The sequence below is a fragment of the Cucumis melo genome, chromosome 8, assembly GCF_025177605.1.
Source record: "Cucumis melo cultivar AY chromosome 8, USDA_Cmelo_AY_1.0, whole genome shotgun sequence".
In the NCBI taxonomy this organism is placed as follows: Eukaryota; Viridiplantae; Streptophyta; class Magnoliopsida; order Cucurbitales; family Cucurbitaceae; genus Cucumis; species Cucumis melo.
This window is the reverse complement of record NC_066864.1, coordinates 15,283,317-15,304,054: the sequence shown is the minus strand read 5'-3', so window position 1 is coordinate 15,304,054 and position 20,738 is coordinate 15,283,317. Positions and strand designations below refer to the sequence as shown.

The following is a 20,738-nucleotide window of genomic DNA, read 5'->3' as shown; positions in this document are numbered from 1 at the left end:
TTTTATGACAGATAATAGCTGTCATTATTTATCTTTTATGACAAATAATAAATGTCATTATTTATAATTTATGACAATGATTAACTGTCATCATTTCACCTACCATGACTTTAATTAACTGTCAAGAATACCTTTTCTATGATAGTTTTTTAAATTTAATTGTCATAATTTTACTTTCATTCCCTTTTTTTTAATCCCTGTTTTTCTTGTCGTTCTGCCATTACACATACCAATTCAATCACAAAGTACTATACACAACACACTCATATGGAAAGACACCTTGAACGCTTTAATATATAATATATGTACAATTGTTGGTAAAAGGTTTATACAATGAAGGAATGAACATACATGTTTTGGTACCAACAAGCTATTTACATAAGTACATTTGAACCAAAATTTTGCTACCAAACCTACAAAAAGGCCTATAAATCAATCAATTGTCGAAAATATGACTTCACTACCCCAATGGATTCTTCCAAAACCTAGTAAGAAAAGAAAATGCAATTTTAGAGTATGACTCTACACATCAAGATAAGAATATACATAGATTGACATACACTGCACATTCACTTCAACAACACAGCACATACACAACATAGCACATACACATTTAATGATGATTGTAGTAGGAGCTGCAATATAAGCTTCTATCAACTATGATAAAGGGCAATTCTAATTTTGTATAGATAAGAATACACATTTTCTCTGTTCTATAAAGAGAGAAACATAAATTAGATAAGGAATATTTTTTTATTGATGCATTCCATCACTCATATGTTAATATATCTTTCTTTAATGGATTTGCTCGAATGAATGTATATAAGATCAACCAAAACTTGATACATATGATGCCAATAGACTAGATAAGAGAGAACCAAATACTAGACAGAGCAAGAACACAACACATACACAACACATAAAAAACATTCACCATCCAACACAACACATACACAACATAGCACATACAGAGAATTCTTTAGTCTCCATTTCAATAGAAGACCAGCAACATATGCACGTATATAATCAGATCAGCTTCAAAAATTGCATTTTACTAACCTCTAAGATAATCTTACCTCATTGATAAGCTTCAAAAAAACATCTTTTGTGGTACCTATGGGGTTCGTTTATACCTTAATCGGAAAAACATTTATATCCACAAAAATATGTGACAAAATATTTCAAAAAGTTAATCAACGATCTTATCCTAAGTACAATACACATGTTTCCCTACAAACTCTGCCCACTTTGACCTTATACAATCAATGTCATTCTGTGTGTAAGTACGACGTGAATCTTTCATCTATAGACAATAAAGTGATTGTAATTGAGTTTCATTCATAATAAATTATACATGCACAATAGTTTTAAAACTGTTATGCTTACTATATCTATGATAGAAATACTCTTTGACAATATGATGTCAAGCATAAACCGCATCATGTAATAACCACATTCTACTACTTCTGATTGCTTAGGACACTGTGGATACACATACAAAAGACTTAACTTCTGTTAAAAATATTCACATACCTTCACACCCTCCAATTTTGTTTTGTCTTCTTCATTATGTCGAACGACCTACAAAAGAATATCAGAGTTTAAGTAAGAGGTATGTGGTTTGAATCCTCTATATTTAGTGTACTAAAAAAATTAATAAAAGATACACATATGAAGTTTCCCAAAACTAACATACATCCATAATGTGCAAATTATACTTAGTTAGTTGTGTAAAATAAAAATGTTAAATTATAAATTTAGTCATTAAACTTTGATGTTCTCCAAGCTTTCAAAATTATAAATACAATCCTTGAACATTTGATTTTTTAAAAATTAATTTTAGCTATACTAGATAAAATTGAAAATTTAGAGTTCTATTAGACATAGGTCAAATAAGTTTTACTAAAAGTTTAAATGTATCATCTACCTATTAAAAATAACATTAAACGTTCAAAAACTTATTCCACACAAAGATTAAAAGTCTTAAGCACAAGGCAAAACAAGGACGTAGAGTGCCAACATGAACTCAGCTTAACTGACATCTGTTTGTTTATGAGAACAAGAGGTCTCAAGTTCAAATCCTCCACCCCAAGTTCTACTTAATAAGACATTTTCAAAAGGAAAAAGGTCTTTATTTCGAAAAACTTGTACATATGGCCTCTTTTTAGAGCCCAAATGAAATTTGGTCTAGGTTTGAAAAACACTCCAAATATATTTGGAAAATGGCCTCTTTTGACGACCGAAATGAAATTTGGCCTAGGTTTTAAAAACACTCGAACAATGACCCTTTGCTTATGTGAGTTATGTGTGAAAGCAAACCACAAACCACAAATGAGGGCCTGACACTCGAATTACATTTTTGTTTCTTCCTCTCACTTCTCATTCCTTCCTAATCTTGTTCTTTATCGGGCATAACTGCAATTTTCTCCTTTCATCTTTTCCCTTCGATCAAATTGTTCCTCTCGCTCTCTTTTCTTGATTGTGATACTCAGGAAGAAGAAGATGACGACAAAGCAAAAAAAAGTTTAGAAAAATCAATGTAAAAGAAGTGAGAGGAAGAAACCCAAAGCAAGAGGAATGAACGAGAGTTCGTGCAATGCTAGATAAATTTCTCACAAGCCTAATGTACATAACCAATATGCCATTTTTAATGCTTTGGAAACTCAGGTCTGATACCATTTGGGCCCCTGAAGAAGGGTCATCCATACAATTTCTCCTTTATTTTGTATGCCCTCTTGGTCCGTATGTTTCACAAGTAGAGAGTAAGAAAAGTTACGAGTTTACCATAGATGTCGGAAACTTGCCTTGCAACCGACGACACCTATCAATGATCTATCACTCAAAGGATGTCCAAAAAGACCAGCAACAAACTTCACTCTCAGTATCCGTTCAACAGCATTATCAATCCTAGTGATTGGAATCTCCCCAGATTCAACCAATGATAGCAAGTCCTTGATAAATTCTTCATATCTAAAGGGCACCATAACCATGCATATGAATATCATCGTTTAAATGTATAACTCAAACAACCAATAAAAAGGACAAATTTGTAGTTTAGGCCTTTAAATCCACCATGTCTATTCCAGCATTAACTGCGTACAAATGCACGAACGATAGTTTGAGTCCCTTGGTTTACTAAGCCGATCAAGTGCTTCCCAATCAGAAATTACAAACCCCTTCAACAAGTACAATACCAACACAATGTTACAACCATTTACCATAATAGAAAGCTAAAAAGAACTTTGAGGATCACTACAAATTCATGAATACTCTAAGCAGATTTTGTACCATTCTTAGATTATATATCTATATTAGTTGTGAAACATAGACACTGATATGAGATACCATAAGCTGATATAGCAGATACATCAATTTTTAAAAATACTTGCTTAAGCTACAAATAAATTGAGGATATGTTTTTTAATATAAAAAAGTCTAAGATGTACACAAATTTAACATAAACATACTAAATATAATTCACTTAAAACCATAAAAGTTAATGAAACAATATAAAAGGCGGGATTAGAGATATTGAAACTCATAGAAAAGGTTGGTGGCACATTGGAGTAGGATCATTAGGGAAGGAGAAGAAGAAGATTAGAGGAAGAAGTAAAAAAAAAAAGAAACTTTTTTGTTGAATTGTTTGAAGATAATCCATTCTTTCGTTACTTTATGTTGAGTTGGGCTCTTGAAGATAAAGTTTATTTGATTCTAGAGTTTGATTTCTTCTATCTTTTTTTTCTTTTAGCTTTGGGTTGAGACAACGTAGAAGGGAATAATACATACATATTCGACATGTAAAATAAACCATGATATGCCAAAGTAGATAACTAAATATGTATCTAGGAAGTATACATGACCATGAGAGTATCAATATATGATACATATTTGTTTCACATGAAATACTCGTGCTTCAAAGTTGATTAGTTTTTAAATCTTTTTGATCAATCAGTAATTTGAAGGTTTAAGATGAAGTAACAGATGATTGAAAAGAAAATTTGAGTTTGTCAAATGTACCTTGAACACAAGCTTTTCTTATAGAACTTGAGTAAGTAGAAAATGGTGAGCATGAAGGGGATTTCCATTCCAGCTGGAATAAGATGTCATAACAGTTGAAACTCCTTGAGCAAAAAAGTCCAAGTAAGGAGCCACATGGATCCTTTCCAATTCATCATAAGAATCAATAATGGTATTTCCTTCATTCAAACCTTTATCAGTTCCTCCATCTCCAACAAAATGTTTTGCACATGCAATTACATTATTTCTGAGGTAAAGAAAGAAATAATGATCATTAAGAACAAAAGTATTCAAAAACAAAAACATGTTGATGCTGATTAATCCTGATTGCCATCATTATAAGTGGAGCCAATGAGTCACAAATACAAATACGACAGGTTATGATAACATATCAAATTGTCAATTTCTCAAAGAACTACGATAATGTATATTGAGGATACATTATTTTTAATTAAAAAATCTAGTATATATGAAAATTAGACAAAAAGATACCAAATGCAATACATTAAAAAACATAAAATGTGAAATATAAGTGTGAGTAGATAAATGAAGAACTTTTTCATTGAATTGTTGAAGACGTTGGGTTATTTTTTGCATTACCTTGTGGAGACTCAAACGTGAAAAAGTAAGAATAGATGATTTTAAGGGTTTTTTATATGTTTTTTCTCCCATTACCTTGTGGGAACTCAAACATGGAAATATCTGATGAACTGTTTTACTTTTAAAGGTCCCAATGCATCTCCTTCCCGTATATGGAACAAAGGACACACATAAGAACATATATGCCAAATAAATATACACCAAATTGAATATCAGATACGTGTTTTAGAAACCACGTAAAAGTATTGGTATCTAATGGGTATCCGAAACAATTTCTTTTTTAAGTTACCTTCCAGCTACAAATGGATAGCCTTTTGGGTATCCTTCAGATGGCTTCCCATGCAACCCTTGAACTAAAGAAGTCATTTTTCGAACAACTTCAGTATCTTGACTATAACTCTCATAGCACCTTCCCTATCTTGGATCTCTTGATACCTAACATAATCATTTGTACTTTTAATTGAATACATTATCCACTTTGATAACACATATACAAAGGGAAGGATAAACTTATAATAAAATGAGAAAAACATATCAGTAGACCATTCTCCAAATAGATAATTTCTCAGAACATACGCTATATTGATGGAGAAAAAAAATACAATATGTATAATGGTTTGTGGGAGTCAAAATGCTTTCTTAAAATTGTTTTACAATTGCTTCTTAATGGTCTCACAAAGTTTTTAAATTAGATAATTTCTGGTATGTGATAATTTTGAATATATACATGAAGAAATATAAGTAAATCTAAAAACTGAGGGCAAACTAGGTGTTTCATATCCTTAAAAGAGGTAAAATTAAACACGTTATTGGAGAAAGAGGTCACTTTGATAAACGTTTTTAGATATTTCACATCTTCAAAAGGAAATTTTTTTGGTATCATCATTGTGTTTTTTCTAAGTCTTGTTTGGTGTGCTTTTTAACTAAGATTTACGAAGGGTTTCAGGGAGTGGCGGTATTCGAACGGTTTGAGGGAACGACAGCGTTCGATTGTAGTAACGGTATTCGAACTGTAAGAGCGACGTTCGAAGGGTAGCAGTGGCATTGAGGGAGAGGAGACACAGATGGGGACGTTAAGGGAGTGGCAGCGTTCAAACCTTCACGGTAGCAGTGGTCGGCGACATTCGAAGACGAAGAAGTTTAGGGTAGACGCAGCAACCGACAATGTTGAGGGAGGAGGCGGGAACGGAGACAAAGACGTTCACAAGGAGGGATTTTGCGTTTAAAGAAGGAAAGGGGATGAATGGTTTTTGTGTGAGGAGATGGAGGGTTTTGGTCCCTTTTCTTTCTTTTTTTATTTTCAAATAAGTTTTATTTTAATAAATTTGAATTAAAAAATATTTAATTAATTTTTTAATGACTTTACATGTTATGACAACAAATAGCTGTCATGTATTTGTGATTTCTAAAAACACCAGTTTTCCGGCAAATAACGCGCTTTTTGACATTTGATGACATTTATTTCTTCCCTCCTTTCAATTTGGGATGGAATCAACTATCATAATATATCCACTTTCTTGTAGTGTCTATACAACTATCATAATATATCCATAGTTGATTCTTCATTCATATACTCTTTTTCTTCCCTTACTATTCTATATAAATGCATGACTTATTGCACTTTGAGTCAAGTTCAAACAAAAGCTAAGCAATTCCAAATAAATTTGGTGTTTTCTTGAGTTCCCTTCCAAACACTTCAGAAGAAACAACCACCATAGCTAATATCACAAATTAATTTGTTGGTTTCTCATTACGATTTCTTCTTCCACCAATGTTCAAGCACCAAAATGAAAACGTTGAATTATTTGTTGGTTTCATAAGTTTCACTGAGTTGTTGGTTTAATAAGTTTTAGAAGAAGAAGCATTTTTTTTGTTCTGTTTTTATTCCTTCATATTTTTTTGTTCTGACTTTTTTTTTCTTTTTTTTTTTTCTGATTTCTTCTTCACATCATTGAATTGTTTGTTGGTCTAATTCTTTCAGATTTTTCCTATGTCATAGTGTGAAGAGTTTTTTGGGGAAACTTTTATTCGCTATCAAGGAAGTGTTTTCATTTTGGGAGACAAAAGAAGTTAAATGTAAATTTTTCTTTTGGTTTTGTGTAATTGTTCATGTTGTTCATGTTTGTTTTAAAGTTTTTTTTTAGTCTTTAGGTTTTGTTTTCTAATTCATTGAATAGAAAATTTCAAATCTTCTATGATTGAAATTCTAGATTGAGTTGGGTTTGATATTTAAAGAGCAATAAATTGATGTAATAAAGAGAAGGTCTATACATGGTGGTAGATGAATCCGGTTAGAATTACAATTACTAAAAGAAATTGGTTTCTACTATATATATTTCGAGGTATTGATTTTTTTCTCTGTTTATGTTTTACATTCTTTTTCCATTTATGTTGTTTTGTTAGATAGCCTAAATTTTGACTCACCTTTAGGCATTTTTTAAGAATTCAAATGAAGAACCCTAAACAATATAAAAGAAGCAAATTTATCATTCTTCTCCCAGCAGGCTTTAATTTAATAGAAGTTAAGCAGAATTTTTTTAGTTAGAAATACAGTAAAGAAACAGAATAAAGAATCAAATCCCAAGAAAACACTTTATAGGGTAATTTCATAAACAAAGAGAAAATGAACAAACAACCCTCTTATCCCAAGTTTCAAGCAAAAGAAAACACAAACAAATCCTAAGAAGATCAATAAGGTAATCCAGATAAATAGAACAAAATCTTCAAAGAGGTAATGTAATCCAAATTACAGATCCGATGTTTTAGACCTAATTTATAATGACAAATTCTTTTCGTTTCACATTTTTTAATTCAAAACACACTGTTTTCACCCTTACGATCTCATTTTGAACTAAATAAAGTGTTTTTAGCTCGATCTAACTCTTTTTCACCTAAATTTTCGTTATAGTCTCTTTCAGACAAACTCAAAATGGGTAATTTTCATAACATTCTTCCCAAAATTTTAAATACAATCCACATAATAAGATCCAAGATCCATCAAATTATGTAACAAAAGTATAGTAAATTTAACATTAATTACAATCTAAGCCTAAATCAACATAAACATGGGTCTAAAAAATTATACATTTAACAACTACAAAATAATTAATAAAAAAAAATAGAATTTTAAAAGAGAAGAAGATGAAGAAGAAGAAGGGTAAAGGCTTATGGTTCTGGTGTGAAGTTCATAGGTAGCGAGACCCCGATCAAAACTTTACCACAATTTCAACGAGCAAGATCATGATTTCGACTCACGAACTCTTCTTCAAGATTGAGTGATATAATTGCGTTTTGCTTTTTAGTTGATTGAGTGATATAATTGCGAGTTTTGTAGTTGTTTAAGTTTATAATATAGAACTTTTTGGTTTGGGTTATATAGAACTTGTTAGTTTTTGGAATGTGGGTTAGAGTTTAAGTTTACTTAATTGCATTGTTTTTTAGACTTTTTTTTATAGAATAAGTTGCATCTTATATAATATGAATAAATTGTGGATGAAAAAGAATAGAATGTCAACTGATTATATTTTTGGGGTTCAGATGTTTATTAAAAATGGGTTGGAACATTAGCAGACGTCGAACGTCATGACATGTCCTTGTTTAAAGTGCATGAATGCAAAAACTTTAAATGTGAATACAATTAGAGATCACTTGTTTTTTAATGGCATCGACCAAAGTTATCAAGAATGGATTTTTCATGGTGAATCACTACCAATAAAGAGAAACAATGAAAGTGTTTTTAGTTGTGTAAGAGAAGAAATTGACGAGGATGATGGTGATCACACAATTGGAATGTTTAAGGCTGCACATAATTATTTTAATGACAAGTCGGAAAATTTTATGGAACTATTAGATGATGTAAAGAAACTATTATATCCTAATTGTAAGAATTTTACCAAAATATCTATATTGATAAAGTTATATAAGAGTTTCACATAATTGTTACAATTAACTTGTGATATTTTACCTACTCCTAATGAATATTTTACTTCTACTTATGAAGCAAAAACGATTTTATGTACTCTTGGAATGAAGTATGAGAAGATTCATGCATATAGGAATGATTGTTGCTTGTTTAGGAAAGAACTCTCTAATGAAAATGTATGCCCCTCTTATGGTATGTCAAGATGGAAGATTCCTAAAATTTCTAAGGAGATTAAGATCAATGTTCCAGTGAAAGTCATGTGGTCTTTCTCCTCAATTCCATGATTTGAAAAAATGTTTCAAAGCAAAGAAACATCAAGATTATTAACATTCCATGCTAGAAAAAGAACAGTAAATGATTTATTACAACATCCAAAAGATGAATTATCGTGGAAAAAAACTAGACAATTTGTGGCAAGAGTTTGGGTCGGAACATAGAATTCTACGTCTTGATCTTTCCACATATAGGGTAAATCTGCATGGAGATCTTAGCAGTAGATATAGTTGTCAGCCAGTGATATTAATGAGATACAACCTACCTCCATGGTTGTGTATAAAGCGAAATTTTTTTATGTTCACTACACTAATATCTGGTCCCAAACCACAAGGAAATGAAATAGATGTTTATTTAGCTCCGTTAGTTGATGATTTGAAAAAACTTTGGCATGATGGGGGTGGAATGTTACGATGCATATCAAGATCAATATTTTAGGCTAAAAGCTATATTTATTATGGACCATTAATGATTTTCTTGCATATGGCAACTTGTGTGGTTGTATGGTTAAAGGATATCATGCATGTCCAATTTGTAGGAAGAAAACTTCATCCATTTATTTTTCAAATGGAAGAAAGATGGCATATATTAGACATCGCAAGTTTCTACCACGTCATCATCCATATAGGTAAGAAAAAAGAGTTTTCAATGGTGTATAAGAATTAGAATTGGCTCCAAAACCATTGAGCGAGGAAGAAATTCTTGTACAAACAAGTAAGTACAAACACTCATTTGATAAGAGAATTATCAACGAAAAGAACAGTTCAGTGAGTTCTTTAGGAACTTATTGGAAGAAAAAATCTATTTTTTTTTTAGTTAGAATATCGGAAGTACCTTGATGTGCGACATTGTTTAGACGTGATGCACATTGAAAAGAATGTGTGTGCAAATCTCATTGGCACATTGTTTGATATTCCCAATAAAACGAAAGATGAATTAAAAAGTCGATTAGATTTGGTTGAACTAAACATTAGATCAGAGTTAGTCCCTCAAGTAGGGGAGAAAAAGATCCTTTTACCCCCAACATATTATACATTATCTGGAGCAGAGAAGTTGAGTTTTTGTAAGACACTATATGAACTTAAAGTACCTGAAGGCTATTCATCGAACACTTAAAGTTTAGTGTCACTCACGAATTTGAAACTGTATGCACTTAAGTCGCATGACCATCACGTTCTTATCCAACAATTGCTACCTGTAGCAATTCGTGGTATTCTACCGAAACATGTAAGACTTGCAATTATTCGGTTCTACTTTTCATTAATGCTATATGTAAGAAGACAATTGATACATCAAATTTGAAAGGAATGCAAGAAGATGTAGTTGTCACTTCATGTCTATTGGAGAAGTTTTTTCCACCAACATTTTTCACTATAATGGTACACCTTGTAGTGCATCTCATAAGAGAAATTGCGTTTTGTAGACCTATTCATGTAAGGTGAATGTATGTTTTTGAATGATATATGAAAGTCTTGAAAACTTATGTACGAAACAGAAATCAACCACAATGATGAATGGTAGAAAATTATATTGTTGAAGAGACTATAGAGTTCTGTTATGAATTTATTGTTGGAATTAGTTCTATTAGACTTAACTCTTCTGTAATAAAAAGGGATTCAAACTTGGATAGAGCATTATCTGCTTCTTCTTTTATTAGACCGAGTAAGGAGCAATTAGATCAAGCTCATCTTTACGTCATTTAGAATGTAAATGATGTTCTACCATACTTCAAGTACGTGCTAAACCCTATCTATTCTCATTCTACATAAGTTGGTTATGCAATTACTTAATAACTTGTCATTTATGGCAAACAACATATGAAGAGTTTGTGTGACACCCCAGTAGATTAGAGTTCCATTGTTCATCTCAAGAGTATTTTTTTATTTTTAAAAGTGGTTATGGAATGAGATTATTTTGACTTACACTTAATTAAGGTTAAAATTTTCCTTGGTTGGTTATTTTAATTGTTGAGGTTTAAGGGTGAAATAAATTAATTAATTGTGAAGCAACAAATTAATTAATGCCTTGGAAAGGGTCAAAGGTGGCTTTAATGAAGAGAGAGAGAGGAGAGTTGCCATTGGATTAAAGTAGAAAAGAAATTAATAATAAAAGAAGAAAAGAAAGTAATTTTGTGTGGGTTTTATTTTATCTTTTTTATTATTCTTTTATTCTTTTAAAAAGGGGGCATTGAAAGGCGTGAAACTCATCACCTTCCCAAGAAAACCCTAACCCCAAGTTGCTCCCACCATAGCCGCCGCCGCCGAACGACCATAGCCGCCGCCACCGAGCCGACGCCACCCTCCCAGCCGCGCCGGAGAATTCAAACCGAGTCAAGCCGCCGCACGCCGCACCGTGTCTGCAGCCGTCTCTCGCAGCCGTCGCCCGAAGCCGAGTCAGTGTCACCTTCGCGCGTCTGCAGCCGATCCGTCAGCCAGCCGCGTCGCGCTGCTTCGATCCGACACAGCGCAGCCGAAACGCTCGTCTGCAGTCGTCGCCGAGCGAAGCCGTGGGTAGCCGGACCACCAGCAGCCGTCGAGCCACCGAATCCGGAAGCCAGCGCCTCGTTGCGCGAGGACCCGACCCGATCGAAGCCCCGCTCCGTGATCCGAAGCCCAGCCCGCGCCGCGCGCCTCCGATTCAGAACCCGAGTCGCGTGCACCCATGAGCCGAGTAGCGCCCGCGTGCGAGCCGCACGTGCGTAGCCTTTGTACAAGCCGAGTCGCGCCTGTCTGCGCCGCGAGCCGAGCCGATCTTCAACCTCCAAGCCGAGCCGGTCCCTGCCCTTTTTCCAGCCGAGCCGCCAAGCCTAAGTTGGCTCCTCCCATCCAATTTTGGTAATTAAATTAATTATTTTGGCATTACCCAGTAAGATTCAATGGTTTTGGGCACTAAATAATTTAATTTGGAATTAAATTAGATTATTTTCCTTAAGGGACGTCTTGGACCAAGTAACCGCAACAGCGTGGGATTTCTTCAGTAGGGGCTCAACCATTGCAACCTCTTTCTAGGGTAAGTCATTTCAACTGAGTTTCGAACCGTTAGTCGTTGGTGACCTAATTATGAATTTTGGCGTATTAAACAGTTAGGACCTCGTTGCTTGGAAAGCACGCTTGCCTTGCGGTTAGAACTCGCCAAGTAAATCTCCAGGTAAGAGATTCTACTACTAGCTCCATGTTTAGAATTATGAGATCACGTATACCTTCAATTGTGCATGTTGAGGACTAGACTGTACGATGCATGAAATCAATGATAGTATGATGCAAATGATGATATGGTTATATTATAGCATGTTGTTGTGATGACGAGAACAGTTATGGCTGTACGACGGGTGTCGAGATGGAGAGTGTAATGATGATTTATCTGTTATGTTATATGATGACGCCATGTGTATGTATACTGCGATTAGGGTACCTGTTAGCTTAACCTGTTAGAGTCGTACCTGCATGGGTGTCCTTCGGGATCACCACCTATTTAGGACTGTGCGGTCCGACGGGACACCAGTCTAGCATGGATATAGATATGACTCGAGTGACTCGACGGGGTCCTCGCATCCCGATTCTCCTAGGTGTCCCCCGGGGCACCGAAGACCAGAGTTACGTTCCTACGGGAGCGCATGTTGCACGTGTTCGGGAACGTGCCAGAGATTGGGTACCAGTTATAGGACTCTGACAGGAAGTTAACAGGCACCTAGTGGGACTAGTAGTGGGTCCCTTACTGAGTATTTTATACTCACTCTCTTGATGTCATGTTTTCAGGTAGAGGACGAGGCAAGGGCAAAGGCAAACTGGCGAGCGACCCGAAGTGACCGTGGCGAGCCTTAGGGACTTTTTGTTTCCGCTTATTCTTGTTTTGACTTTGGTACCTGAGTTTGAGTATTTTTCACTATTTACCATTTTTAGTAGATAGGGCCCGAGTAGGACTTTAGAACGAAATTTCATCTTTGCATATTATTTTATTGGGTTTTCATAAATAAATTTCTCAAACCTTATGCGTTTTTGCTAAATTGTACGACTTAAACCACTTGTTCTACATTTAGTAATGACTTCGGCTCAGTATAAGGAGTTGGGTCGTTACAGTTTGTGTAAGCTTAACTCTGGTAAAACTCGAAGTAAAAAGTGGATTCAAGAATAGCATAATCACATATTCAGTCGGTGGCTGTCCACATGGATAAATACTAGAATCATAGTTTTTCCTGTTTGTTTTGGTTCTAACTAAATCTAATATATTGTGTAGGTTGCACTTGATCTCGAAGTTCCAAAAAGTTCCATCACGTCTTCTTTAAGATGATAGCTCACGAACCTTCTCTAGATGTGGCCATTTATTCTAGTTACATGATTAATGGTTATTACTATCATACAAAAAGGCATGATGATATTAGGACAGTTTAAAATAGTGGAGTTAGTATAACCGCCACTATGATGCAAGTCTCTAGTTCTAAGGACAAAAACCCTATCATGTCAGATATGACGTTTTATGGTATAATACAAGAGATATGAGAGATTGATTACCATTGATTATCTTTTACTTTATTTAAGTGTGATTGGGTTGACAATAGAAGTGGAATCGAAGTGGACGAGCTTGGGTTTACCATCGTGGATCTCAAACGTATTGGGCATAAATCAGACTCATTCATTTTAGCCACCCAAGAAAAACAAGTATTCTATGTCCAAGAGTCTTCAAATCCTGAATGGTCAATGGTTTTAACATCTCCACAAAGAACTATTGAAGAATATTTCTTTGAAGATGAAATAGGAGATATGCTTCAAGAGTGTGGTTACAGATTCATTCAAAGGATGCCCAATGTAGATACACCTAATGAGATTGATGATACAACTTCAACTTATATTAAACATGATCGTGATAGTAGATGGGTAGGTACAGGTATGTCATTATTTTGCTTTAACATGTATTTATTTTTAGAGTTCATAATATAGCTGCTATGCTTATGAGATGTCATTACTTTTCTTTATAATATATTTATGTTTAGAGTTTGTAATATAACTACTATGCTTATGGTATGTCATTACTTTGCTTTATAATGTATTTATGTTTAAGTTTGTAACATAATTGATATGCTTGTGGTATGTCATTACTTTGCTTACTAATGTATGTCTGTTTTTTTGTAGATTCATAGATGGCGGATAGCAATGAGGATGAAAGAGAAATGCTTCTAGAAGTAAGAAACACATCATTTGTTCCACGTCGCCCAACTACTATGTCTGAGTTGACATCGGTGAGAAATTCTGGGCAACGGTTGCCCATTCAATTTAATGAACACGGGAAACTATTGGAGCCACTTCTAAGAAAATTCAAAGTTACATAGGTGTTTGCATTCGACAATAGATTCCTATCACATACAAATCTTGGAAAGAAGTTCCGAATAAGCTGAAAAATAAAATCTATGATTTTCTATCGGTATGAATTCTATTATAATGTTTCTCATACAATGTAGTTTGATCTACACCTTAAGTCCAACTATGCTTTTCTTTTTTATTGTGTAGATGTCGTTCGATTTACAACCCAAGGCCAAACATTCTATACTTATGTCTACATCAAGAAAGTTCCAAACTTTCAAGACCACATTGACTCATAAGTATATACTTCCGTCTAAGGATCAACCATCACTCCTACAGTTTACTCTTAAAATCTATTCTTATATAAATCAAGAAGATTGGAAATTGTTTGTGGATGCTAGACTAAGTGAAGAATGGGAAGTAAATAATTTTAGTTACATGTTCACTTTAATATTTTTTTGGTATCTACCTACAAACTAATGCGTTGTACAGAATTATAGTCTTATTCAAAGGGAAAGAAGGTTGAAATGCGTATACAATCACCACATGTCTCGTAAGGGATATGCTAATCTTGCCAATGAAATAGTGAGTCTTTCTTATTAAATTAAAGAATTTATCTTAATATGTTTACGTTAATTAGATATATATCTTTGGTTGTAGAAAATAACGGATGATGTTTCTTATCGTTCAACTCTTTGAAAAGAAGCTCAGAAACGAAAAAATAATGATTATTTTGATGATACTACTTGAGATTGTACCTCTCGGATTGTAAGTATACTTATGATTACAATACATAATATTTTGTTAACCTAACTGATGATGAAAATACTTTGTATTGTTTTATATGATGAATTAGTTGCAACACATAAAAATAAGGACATCTTGACTGACGCATTGGGTTCCAAGAACACGGTGGACGTGTAAGAGGCGTGGGTGGTTTTGTCTCTCAATCACAATATTTCAACACAGTAAAAGGGAAGGAGAAAATGATAACTCCTGAAGTTGAAATATGTCATAAAGAAGAGGATGACTCGAGATGCAAAAGTTACAAGAGAAGTAATCACTCGAGGTCGTCCATTCAAAGTATTAACATAGATCTTTATGCCAATGAGGATATGGTCAACACACCTAGCAACAAAGGAGTAGAGGTAATCGACTTTGTTGTTACTTTTAATTTTTTAACAATATAGGATGAATTGTTCTTAACGATGCTTTTAATATTTGTAAAGGGAACACCATGCCAGTTGTCTGTAGTATCCATTCATATTATCGTTGCAGTAGCCAAGCTAGTTGATGATAACATTGGTTGTCCCAATGTTAAAGTTTTAGTAGACGTGGTTACGAAAGAAAATTTGACTATACCAATCAAGTGAAGGAAAAGATAGAGACCTTAAATCAAGCATTGGCTAACATTATAAAATGGCCTCGTCGGCTTGTTTCTACGATCAATGACAAACAAATTTATCTCTTTTTTTCTATTTAAGTTTTTATTTTATTTATGGATGTATTTTAAATTTAAAACCTTGGTTGTGGTAGGAGTATTCAACCATGAAGGATGTCGTCTATTCTTCAAATTACACTAACGTTAATGGGACTATTAAGCTCTTAAATAGACATGCGTTGAACAACATGAAGGATGTAGACATGATTTGCATCCCAATGAACGTGCCAATATTTGGAAGAAAGAAATTTTTTTTATTTAGCTCGTGAAGACTTGTTGCATTACTATGGCATAGTTGAAATAGGGTACATATGTATACTAGCGTACATGACGTAAGCATAAGACAACTTTTACTCATCTTTATCTCCAATACTACTGTTGTAGTTATTTTGCTCATATTATAACTATGGTTGCTTTTACTTAGATATCTTTGGGTTGAATGTGACTATGCAAGGAATTTTTTGTCATTAACCAATCAAAAATATCGTCACATATCAAGGATCGTGATCTTTGATCCAGAAATCTAGCCAACCAGTTAGAAGCAGCTAGCTTGGAACAACTAATTCTAATTCCACAGAATACCGGGTAAATAAAGAAGAGGAACACATTAATTTTTTTGCCATTCAGCTTAAATGTGTACTCACATTACAGATGTTGCTTATTGTAGTTTTCATTGTAAAAAAACAGTGAGATAATCAATTAAACCTTCAGTTAATACTAAAGCTAATAACAATTGTAATAGCTAGAGGGGCAACAGAAGAGAATAAAACAAGGAACTTTGGTAACCCAGTTTGGCCAATGTTGCCTACGTCTGGGGAGCTGTGCATAACCCTGATGAGTAACTTTATTAAGATTCACTTTAGTCAATATACATCGATACAGCATATGTACTCTGTTCAACTATATGACTATATAACATGCATATTAGCTTCAGACTTCAGGCTCCCCCTGAATGCATGAGTGAATGTCTTCGACGATATCTTTATATACTTCTAAAGATTACTGTGATCACACAAACCACTATCTTGTCCTTTTTATTTCTCATCAACAATATCAACTTAGATCAACATGCTAATCTTATAGCCATAAGAGCATACTGCCTTTTCGTTCCTGCAGCTTCTGCAATCAGTTCTACATTACCCTCAGCCGTGAATAATCTTTTTTAGTATATGTCCATCCGCGAACCCTATATTTGAAAGTCCTATTTATACATATAAGATTTATATGTATAAATCTTATTTTCTTTAAAGATAATTAGCAAGACTCCTAAAATAAAGGAGGATCTTTTATCTTTTTTGAACTAAATAGCTCATTAATAAAAGATAATCTTATAAAATAAGATAAAGGAGAATCTTTTATCTTTTTGGAATTAAATAAAAGATAATCTCATAAAATCTTTTTGACAAAATCCCAACAAACTCCTCCTTTTGTCAAAAAGAGGAGATTTCTTTTCAAGTTCAAGTCAATGCCTCTCAGAGACTTCTCATAAAGCAATGGTCAGCAAACGTCCATATTCAACCTCATAAAAACACAGCAGATTAACACAATTATCATTTCATTGCTCTACCGTGTAGCCAGTATTCAAAAGAACATCTGAACTACACAATTTCAACAGAAAGAAGAACATAAACAGCTTCAGGATATTGGCCTGCAACAGTCTTCAAAACCACATCTAAACTGCACAACTTTAACAGAAACAACAACATAAACAGCTTGAGGATAATGCTTTCAAATTGAATGTTCAGTAATACCCACACGATTCCAAGAATAACACTTCAACACATAAACACTCTATTAAAACTTCGAGATCTTCTTTAAAAGATATAGATAAAAGATTCCTATTTATGAGGAAGATCTTTTACCTTTTATGTTTTAAAACAAATATCCTTTTAACCTTCCTTTGAATCTCATTATTTCCTTTTGACAAAAATCTCAATAAACTCCCCCTTTTTGTCAAAACCATCTTGAGAATAGATGCCCCATAATAAAATATCATCAATAGGAAACCAAATAATCAATATAAAACCATTTTGAGACGTAGAGACTTCCAGAAGCATATATCAATAAGAACTCAACAAACGTCATCAAACTGACAGTAGTCAAAATTGAAGTCATTGTAGACGTCAAACTATACATCACCAAAAGCAGTATAACTAGAAGCATAAAAAAAACGTAGGGCACATCACATAAACAAAATATGCTGCTCTTTTGACCCAAAACAGAATAAGCACATCTACCACAAACTCCTTAATCCATCAAAAATAAAATATGCACAAAACTCTTCAATCAACATTAATAATAAACATATAGGCTCCACAAAAATAACAAACTTTAGCATCTTCTTTAGGTGGCCCATCAAAAATAACATTTTGCACAAAACTCTTCTCCCCCATAAAAGAATGTCTACTCTTGAGATTGATCTGCTGCACTAGGACCACGCGACGAAGGGAACCAGTTTGTAAAGTCAATCTTATGGAGTATGACAGATTTAACACTAAGGGATACAACACAAATTTCATTCACTGACCAAACTGACAATGTTCCTCGAGATAAGACAGAAGCCAAAACATCAATAGATAGATGCGAAGACTGAGAGCTTGCCACCACAACGATTCCCAAAATCATGATACTCAAACATGAGTGTTGTTCATCTGATACATTCACTTCATCAACAATGCGTCCGATCTTCTTTAAATAAATTAAATGAATGATTATTATTAAACACCCAGTGATAGCAGTTATCAATCTGTCTAGTGCCACTCGAAAGAACATTTTTATTAATATCAGTCACAATGCATTCTTCCTTCCTAAAATTAACAGTATAAGCTTGATCACATAGTTGATTGACACTAATTAGGTTTGCCTTGAACCCTTTAAACATATTGTACATCATTTAGACATGGTAGATTATATTTCTCAATATTTCCTTTTGCAAGGATTCTTCCTTTTGCACCATCTCCAAGCATAACATGTTCAGATGTACACTCTTTTACTTCAGAAAAGAAGGATCTATTTCCAGTCATGTGCTTAGAACAACTGCTATCAAGATACTAAGCATCAGTTGAAGATTGAACTGTTGTAAAGGCAATATTGCAGTGTTCAGACGGTTTAACTCTCCAGACCATACAACTTCTTTTTCCTTTATTCTATTTTTTGAAAGTTGATTTATACTTTAAACTGCCATACTCTGCCTCCCGCTGCCACAATTTGTCTCTTTGTAGTTTAAAACAAAAAGGTTTGATATGACCTTTTTTACCACAGTAATACAAGTCCATCTTGTAGTTTTAGCTGGAGCATTAACAACTGTCGTTGTAGAAACTGTTTAAGTTTCATCTTTTAATAAAGCAGGAACAAACTTTGTTTCAGTTGTAGGTTTAATACTTCTCTCTGAAGCATCAAAACCAAGACCATATTTACTTGAACTGTTCTATCCTAAATTTAGTATTAAGTCTAAATTTTCAGTTCCTGAATTCAGCATCTTTACAGATTTTATTGTCTGATCATGTTCATTCTGGACTTCTTTCAATTTTTGCTTTAGAGATGATATGACATACATTAATCTTTCATTTTCTTTTATAAGATCTTGAATTCTTTCTTTTTGTATTGCTCTAGTTTCATTATCTTCTTTCCACAGCACTCTGAGCTCCTCCAATGTCAACTCATTATCTTAATTTTCTTCAAAACTTTCACTTTCATAATCAAAATCAGTTTCTATAACGCGTACAGTGAATGCATTCATGCCATCTTCTTCACTATCATCAGTGTCCTCATCTGACAAGGTAGCACGAATTTTTTTTTTTGAAAGTTTTTCTTTTGTCTTCTTAAAAACGTGGGATATTCAGCCTGATAATGGCCAACTCCTCGACATTCTCTACATCTGAAAGACCTTCTTGTAGTGTTCTCACCATCTTTTCTTCGATAGTGATTCAGATTCAGATTGTTGGATCCAGTAGTATTCACATTTTCTAATTTTCTAACCACCTTAGAGAACTGTTCCATCAGAAGAGCTATTGACTCATTCATGTTAACTTCATTATCAGACTGATTTACTATTGTCACTTCTTCATATATAGCTTTAAAAGCGACTCGATTACCTTTCTTATTCTCTCTGTCAGATATGGCCATCTCGAACGTAAGCAGAAACCTAAATAACTCATCTAGTTTTAATGTAGTTACATCGTGTGCTTCCTCTATGGCAGTACCTTGCGCAGTATCTTAGAATCAGGAATTTTTTCACCAAGCAGCAGTGATTCATTAGCAATTTCAAGAACTCTCTCATTGTAATCTGAAACAGATTCATCTTCAGACATTTTCAAGGCTTCAAGTTTCGATGTTATCAACTGCACTCTAGATATCTTGACTTTAGTAGTCCCTTCATAAGCAACTTCCAATATTCTTCATGCTTCTTTGGCTGTACTACAAGAGTTTATAAGTTTGAACACATTTAGATCAACACCATTGAATATTGCATTTAAAGCTCTAGCATTCCCAACTGATGCTTGTTTTTCAACATCAGTCCAGTCAACCTCTGGTTTTAGAATTGATACACCATCCATAGTAATCATCGGAGGTTCATAACCAGTCACAAGAGCTCTCCATGCTCTCCCATCTAATGTTTTAATAAAAAATATCATGCGAGGCTTCCAATAAGTGTAATTTTTACCATCCAGCACAGAAGGACGTAAAGCTGAAGGTCCCTCTCTGATTATCTCCATGATCTAATAACCCGCTCTGATACCAATTGAAAAGACAGTGAGATAATCAATTAAACCTTCAGTTAATACTAAAGCTAATAACAATTGTAATAGCTAGAGGGACAGCAGAAGAGAATAACACAAGGAACTTTGGTAACCCAGTTCGGCCAATGTTGCCTACGTCTGGGGAGCTGCGCACAGCCCTGGTGAGTAATTTTATTAAGATTCACTTTAGTCAATATACATCGATACAACATATGTACTCTGTTCAACTATATAACTATATAACATGCATATTAGCTTCAGACTTCAGGCTCCCCCTGAATGCATGAGTAACTCTCCTCAATGATGTCTAAGTTCAGGCTCCCCCTGAATGCATAAGTGAATGTCTTCGACGATATCTTTATATACTTCTAAAGATTACTGTGATTACGCAAACCACTGTCTCGTCCTTTTCATTACTCCTCAACAATATCAACTTAGATCAGCATGTTAAT

The 20,738-nt window shown here is 34.0% G+C and overlaps 1 pseudogene; it reads right to left on the bottom strand.

The window, feature by feature from the left end:
- Positions 1 to 1,207: 1,207 nt before the first annotated feature.
- LOC103499572 (uncharacterized) lies at positions 1,208 to 19,857 on the bottom strand (annotated as a pseudogene).
- Positions 19,858 to 20,738: the final 881 nt, after the last annotated feature.